At 35.8% G+C, this 7,195-nt stretch overlaps 1 protein-coding gene across 1 annotated transcript in view; it reads left to right on the top strand.

Annotated features, from left to right (window-relative positions):
• The first annotated feature begins 528 nt into the window (after nt 1-528).
• Nucleotides 529-7,195, top strand: part of LOC131801131 (obscurin-like) — a 212,667-nt gene continuing 206,000 nt past the window's right edge. Inside the window, exon 1 of the mRNA XM_059119242.1 lies at nt 529-596. The gene's annotated coding sequence lies outside the window, so the exon portion shown is untranslated. The remainder of the gene's footprint in view (nt 597-7,195) is intronic.

Here is a 7,195-nt window from a genome sequence, read left to right as displayed (position 1 = left end):
AAATACAAATACGGAACGGCTGTACAAACACATACCCGAATAAATAAATAAAAAAAACATTTTTAATATACAATAAATTATGGGAATTTAACGCATACACGGCAATAACAATAACAGCAACAACAACAACCACATCACCATTCTTCATCATGTTGTGTATGTTGTATGGCACATAAAATCTTTTGAGCGTCGTCTTACGATACCTCGGCTACTGGAGGACAATGATATTTATGAAACATCCATTATAACGTCCCTTTCGATTTATTTTCCATCCATTATTGTCAGTGTCGTCATTGTTTTCCTGTTTACCATTCGATTTATTTTCCTGTTGATGTTGACTTTCATAATATCTGTTTCCTTCTCTCTCTCTCTCTCTTTCTATGTGTCCTTTGTCGCCTCGTTCTTCATTCCCCCGGATTCGAATCGTACGACTTTTTTTGGGATTTATGGTATCCTCGATGGCCACCCACCAGTAGCAGCAGTAGCAGCAGCATTCGAACAATCCATAAGACGATGATGCTGTTGATCATAATCTCCATATGTTTGCAGTTTTTAAAAACGAATGTAATGCCAATCAAGTAATGGAATTTTTAACGGTAAGTCATTTTTCAATCTAACAAATCCTCATAGAATTGAAATGAAACGAGACGATGCCATGCGATACGAATCGAATGGAAGTGAAATGAAGCTAAAAGAAATCATGTGGAAGTGCGAAAACAGAAATCATTGTTAGCAAATGTTTACACTATTGGAGTCTGCTCATAAAATATGTCCTGATTGGAAAACGTAATCTGAGCCATACGAAATTGTCATTGATATTTGTAGTTATTTGTGCTGGGGAAGAAATCGTATATTTCCTTTTTATTTATTAATTTTTCGCATAAGAATGGGATTTCTAAATATGCCATGCAATTTTTTTTGTTGAAACGACAGAATATTCTGAATGGTTATATGGTTAAAAAAGAATATCAATTTTCAGGAAAAATAACAATTTCTTTGGAAATTGGTCAACAAACAAAGCAAGCAAAAATTTTCAAAATATTTTCGACAGGAAACCTCAATAGCTAGTGGCAGATTGCTTATAATCCCGTAAATTATAAAAGAGGACATAAACATGGAAAACAAAAAACAAGGATTTTTTCCTTTGATAATTGTGTCTGACACCTGAAAAATACTTACATTTTGGAGTTTAAATTTGTGGTTTCTGATTTTTTATACCCTCCACTATGGAGGGTATATTTACTTTCATATTCCGTTTGTAACTCCTCGAAATACTTATGACAGACCTAACAAAGTATACATATCTGGATCACCGTAAAATTCTATATCGATGTCCGCCTGGCTGTGTGTCTGTTGTAGTCACGCTATCTTTTGAACGAATTGAAATAGAAGGCTCAATTTTTGCGCACATGTGTATTTTGCCGGTTTGTCGGTCCACTTTTTAGTGTAACCCCCCATATAACGGTACCTTCGGATATTGGGTATTTTGATGATTATAGTGACATTATTCACCGGAATTGTTTTAAATTTCCTATTTGAAGGTCCTAATGGGTACTTCAACCTATGACAGAAAATTGTCTATGCAGGTCCGTACGCATACCCTTCATATAACAGTATCTCCCTTTTTCGGTATTTTAATGTTTTTAGCGACATTATTCACCGGAATTGTTTTAAATTTCCTTTTTGAAGGTTCTAATGGGTACTACAGGCTATTTCAAAAAAATTGCCTATTCAGGTCCTCGTCTTCTTATAGCCCCATAAATCCCATTTTTCGACGATTTTTTTAAGTTTTTCAAGTTCTTTCCAAATAGTAGAGGGAATTAAAAGTTCAACTCGGCCGAACTTAGGTGTTTTTTACTTATTCTATTTCATATAACATACACCAAGAGGTGCACAAATCTATGCAGAATTTTATTCAAGGATTTAAAGTACCTTGGAGGATTGTTTTCTATCCGCTACAAAATTAAAATAATAATAATAAATTCCAAAAACCATGGAATTCAAAAGTGGATAAATTCTTCAAAATGCATAGATTTGGTTATAGCTTTCATAGAGCATGGATAAATCTTCAGTAGGACAACATTTTTCAACCAAACGTTTGAGTTTCAAAAACAAAAAAAAAAACTAATCAAAAAGTATATGTCGGTTTTGTCGACATCTACATACTCTTAGCTTATGTTTGATAATACCCTTATAGGAATGGTCCCGAAGAAGTCTTATATAATTATTGTGACGTGCCTGGACTAAATCGACTACTTCCTCCCCTTATTTTAAATAGTCCCACATATATTTTAAAAATGTTGGACTTTTGTAGAGAACGTAGAAAAAGAAATGGGTGTGTTAAAATAGATAATACTAATGCCGATACAAATATTGAGATGTTCAATAATTATTTAAACCAAGTTTTGTGTACAGGGTGAGAAAAAAACTGCAACAAAGTCAAACGCCATAATTTCTACATTTTTTTTAAATTTATTGAATGAAAACAAACAATTTCGGAAATAGCATAAAATTTTTGAATAAACTTAGATCTGTTCAAATTGATCACCTTTGGCGAATTATGGCCTTCAAACGGCCAATGAAACCGTCACACGCTGCCCGAATGTTGCTCTGCAATATTTTGGCCCATTCCCGGCGAAGCGCTTGCTTGAGGTGATCGACACTTTGGTATTTTTAGTGCCAACATTGCTTTACAAAATACTCCAGACACAATAGTCCAACGGATTGGTATCCGGAGATTTTGGTGGCATTTTGTAACCATTCTTGGGTGGCGCGCGCAGTGCGGATGGTGCTGAGTCCTGTTGGAATGCCAAAATGTTTGCGTCCCCTAGGCTTTAGTACACACTCCAGAATATTTTCGCGATAATATTCGGCATTTATTCTGATGCCACGGTCGATTAATACGAGCGGAGACCGACCATCGGCTGTATGGCGGCCCACACCATCACCATGACCGGCGCTTGAGTTCTGGTGGCCAACCGAGGGTATATGTGTTTGTTTACAAACTGCTGGACAACGAAATTCGACAGTTCACCACTTTCGGGCAAGCGAAGCAACTCTTTAACTCTTTTGAGTCTATTAGCTTTCCCTTGCGGCGAGCTCATTTTTCAACATTTGCCGAATAGAATATTGCGATATGTTCAGCTCAAAGCCATTTTTCTGCTACTGCTTTTGTACGCTTGTAAACAATATAGCCATATGGCTGAGGGTATATTGAATAGGATGAAGGATTCTAACATTTTAAGGTGGACTTATCGCAGACGAAGTAGCGGGTACTTGCTAGTAGTATATAAATTTCGGGAAATTGTCAAACATTTTATAATGAAACTTAAAAATACATCATAAATTTTGGCTAACGGATAACGTTTTTTTAACATCTTTAGCACTATTTCTGAATTCGCGACAACAGCCAATCTGGGTTGTGGAAATTTGCTAGAAGCTTTAACAGGGTACAGTGTCTGGACCAAACCCAAATAGACCATATAGCTTTGAAATATGCTTTAGAGCTTTTGGATTACATCAAAATCATGGTTTGAAAAATATAGGGCATGGTAGTCCATTTTTGCGGTCTAGTTTCTTTATATAGCCAATTCACAATTTTTGAAAAACGTTTACGTTGTAGTCATATTTTCCAAATAGTTTGGCCTAATTTTTATACCCCACAACAATATGTGTTGGGGGTATTATAAGTTTGATTGGGCCATAAATTATGTAACACCTCGAAATATTGGTTTCCCACATAGGAAAGTATATATGGATCATCCCATCTCGCCGATCTGAGTCGATCTAGCTATGTATGTCCGTCTGTCCGTCTCTCCGTCTGTCCATGTTAATTTGTAATCACTCTACAGGTCGCATGAAATTTAGAATGTAGGTGGGGCTAGTGCCAGAATAGAAGCCTATTGCTTTTGGAGATGATCGCTTAATATTTAGGAGTTGAAATGGACCAAAAACTTAAAAAATGTCCTGAATTAACAGTTGCTCTACAGGTCGTAATTATGGACCAATCGACGCAGAAGTTAGCATGGGGCTACAGCTTAGGGCTGGACAGAAGTCTACTAATTTTGATGGTCATCGGGTAATATTTAGTGGGTGAAATAGACCATAACATTTGTGTTAAAAAAGTCTAACTTTCCACTAAACCGCGAATATTTTTAATCCCGGCGAAATCATAAAGAGGCGAATAGGTCAATTCTGACGGGTACGTAGATGCCGATATTAAATATATTGGATATATATAGCGAAATATATACAATGTGTATATACAAAGGAAGAGGATGTTAGCTAGAATGTTTATATCTCAAGAATGGCTAGGCAGATTTTGACAAATATTGTCAATTCAGAACGACGTCTTGGCTTTAAAGAATAAAACCTAAAAAAGCGTATTAAAAATGCTAATAATGATATTAATATAGATTTTGTAGTATTTGTGACTTTTTTAGTTTTATACCCTACACCACATAGTGGTAAGGGTATTATGTCTTTGTGCATTTGTTTGTAACATGGAGAAGGAAACGAGATAGACCCTTAGTTACTTTTTCATAGAATCACTTTCTGAGTCGATTTATGCATGTCAGACCGTCTGTCCGTCCGTCCGTCTGTCCATGTATTCTTGTGAACAAAATGCAGGTCGCATTTATTATCCGATTAAGATGAAATTTTCCAAACAATACTGTTTTGGCCCAAGGACGAACCCTATTGAAATTGGTGAGAATCGGATCAAATTTAGATATAGCTCCCATATATATCTTCGTCCGATTTCGGGTTAAATGTGCACCAAATGTCCACTATCAGTCCAAATTACCTGAATTTTGGCACACCCAACCCAGTTCGGCCTAGAAGCAATTATATCAAATTTGGAGAAAATCGGTTCAGATATAGCTATAGCTCCCATATATATCTTTCATCAGATTTGATCTTTAAGTCCCTCACATTCCTACTATGCACTCCACAACCGTGATATTTGGTACCAGGTATTAGATGGAGCACAGAAATAGCTGTTTTAAATTTTATCGAAATCGGTTCAGATTTGGATATAGCTTCCATATATATCTTCATCCGATTTCGGGTTAATTGGCCACCAAATGGCCAATATCAGCCCAAATGGCCCGAATTTTGGCACATGTGACCGAGATTAGCCTTAAAGCAAATACAACAAATTTGGAGAAAATCGGTTCAGATTTGGATATAGCTCCCATATATATGTTTTATCCGATTTAGTGTTTTAGTCCCTTACATTCGTAATATTCACTCCACAACCGTGATATTTGGTACCAGGTACTAGATGGAGCACAGGAATAGCTGTTTTAAACCGAAATCGGTTCAGATTTGGATATAGCTCCCATATATATCTTCATCCGATTTCGGGTGATTGACCACCAAATGGCCGTAATAGCATCAATTTTGGCAAATCCGACCGAAACCAACTTAGAAGCAAGTACACCAATTTTTGTAAAAATCGGTTCAGATATACATAGCTATAGCTCCCATATATGTTTTCATCCGATTTCGTGTTAATTGTGCATCAAATGGCCTTTATCAGCCCAAATGGCATGAATTTTCGTACATAAGACCGAATTCAGTCTAGAAGCTAATACGTAAAATTTGGAGAAATCCGGTTCAGAGATTGCTATAGTTCGTAAAATGCACGATAGAATTAGATAGATTTTGATTTTGTACCAAATATCTCATAAAGCTCTGAAATGCCCTGTATACGAGAGTTATACTAAATATGCATAGTGGCGTAGGGTATCATATAGTCAGCCCCGCCCGACTTTTGAGCTTTCCTTACTGGTTTCAATTTGACTTAATATTGAAGTGTATATTTTGTAATATTTTTTCACCTTACAACACAGGTTGGAGTTATTATATACAGTCTGCAATTATCGTCCGATCCTCACGAAATTTTTCACAAGGGTGGGTTAGGCTCAGAGGGACTAGGCCCATTGTTTTCAAAGATGTCCTCAACATATTTAGGGATTGAAATGGACCAAAAACAGGAAAAAAAATCCTGATAACACAATTTAAGCTAATCGACACGTTTAAGAAGAGAGTTAAGGACAGGGAAGAATTGTAGCATTTTGGATGACAATTGGATTATATTTAGCTGTAAAATGGACCACAACAATTAACAGCACGACGGAGTGCGTAAATATTGGGCAAATGTCCATGTTCAAAATGCTAAGGGTAATATCTCGTCCGTGCTCCGTGACATAATTTTAAAAGCGAAATCTTAAATGGATTTGGACATAAAGAGGCTTCTAAAATATTGTAGTGTTCTAGGGTATCATATGGTCGGCCTTGCACGACTATAGCCTTTGCTTACTTGTTAATTTAAGCTCTTAGCTTGTAAAATCTTTCCTTTACCAAAAAGTGAATAAAATAATTGCACGTTTTGGTATAGTCCGTATTTATTTTGATTTTGTTAAATAAGAGAACCGAAATTTCCAAATTTCAATTGAAATGTTTTGAATTATAAACGAAGTTTTTGAATTACACCTGAAATTGCAACGTATTGCAAATAGAATTTTTTGAATTATATCTGAAGATGTTCAGTAAATCGATGATAGCACATAATCATTTTTCCATTACCCGAAATAAACCCATATTGAAGAACGCGAAAAAGAAATGTTTCCAACTGACAACATCACTAATTTCCAATTCCTTGACAACATTTCCAATACACCAAAGCAAATAATAGTATTCATTTGTGATTAATTAGTTCCTGCAAAAAGTCACTCACATCCCCTCCATTAAATATTATCCCACACAAAATACAACAAGAGGTTAAGTGTATCCCCATTAGGATGCCACCCGAAAGCCATGTTCAGCACAACATTTTATGGTCAAGCTTTGGGGAAGCAAAAATAACGAAACTATTTAAACAAAACGGAGAAATGAAAAGAAAAGAAAAACAACAAAAAAAGCAAATGCAAATAAAACAACTCGAAGACAATGAAACGAAACATTAATGACTTGTTCTTTGCAACAATGCAAAATGAAACAACTTTTTAATGCCACTAACTTACAATTTCATTCGTCGTCGTCCTTTCCTCTGCTCTCCCTTCTCTTCTCTTCTATTTTTTTGTTTTGTTTTAACGACTATTATGAGATATTGTAATGTGGCACGCGAGTGCAAAACCCTTTTAGCTGTTGGCATTTCACAATAATGCTCTTCGCTGTTAAAACAAAGAAT

The sequence above is a fragment of the Musca domestica genome, unplaced genomic scaffold, assembly GCF_030504385.1.
Source record: "Musca domestica strain aabys unplaced genomic scaffold, Musca_domestica.polishedcontigs.V.1.1 14, whole genome shotgun sequence".
NCBI lineage: Eukaryota > Metazoa > Arthropoda > Insecta > Diptera > Muscidae > Musca > Musca domestica.
The sequence above is the reverse complement of the archived record's forward strand: the minus strand, read 5'-3'. Positions and strand labels throughout refer to the sequence as shown.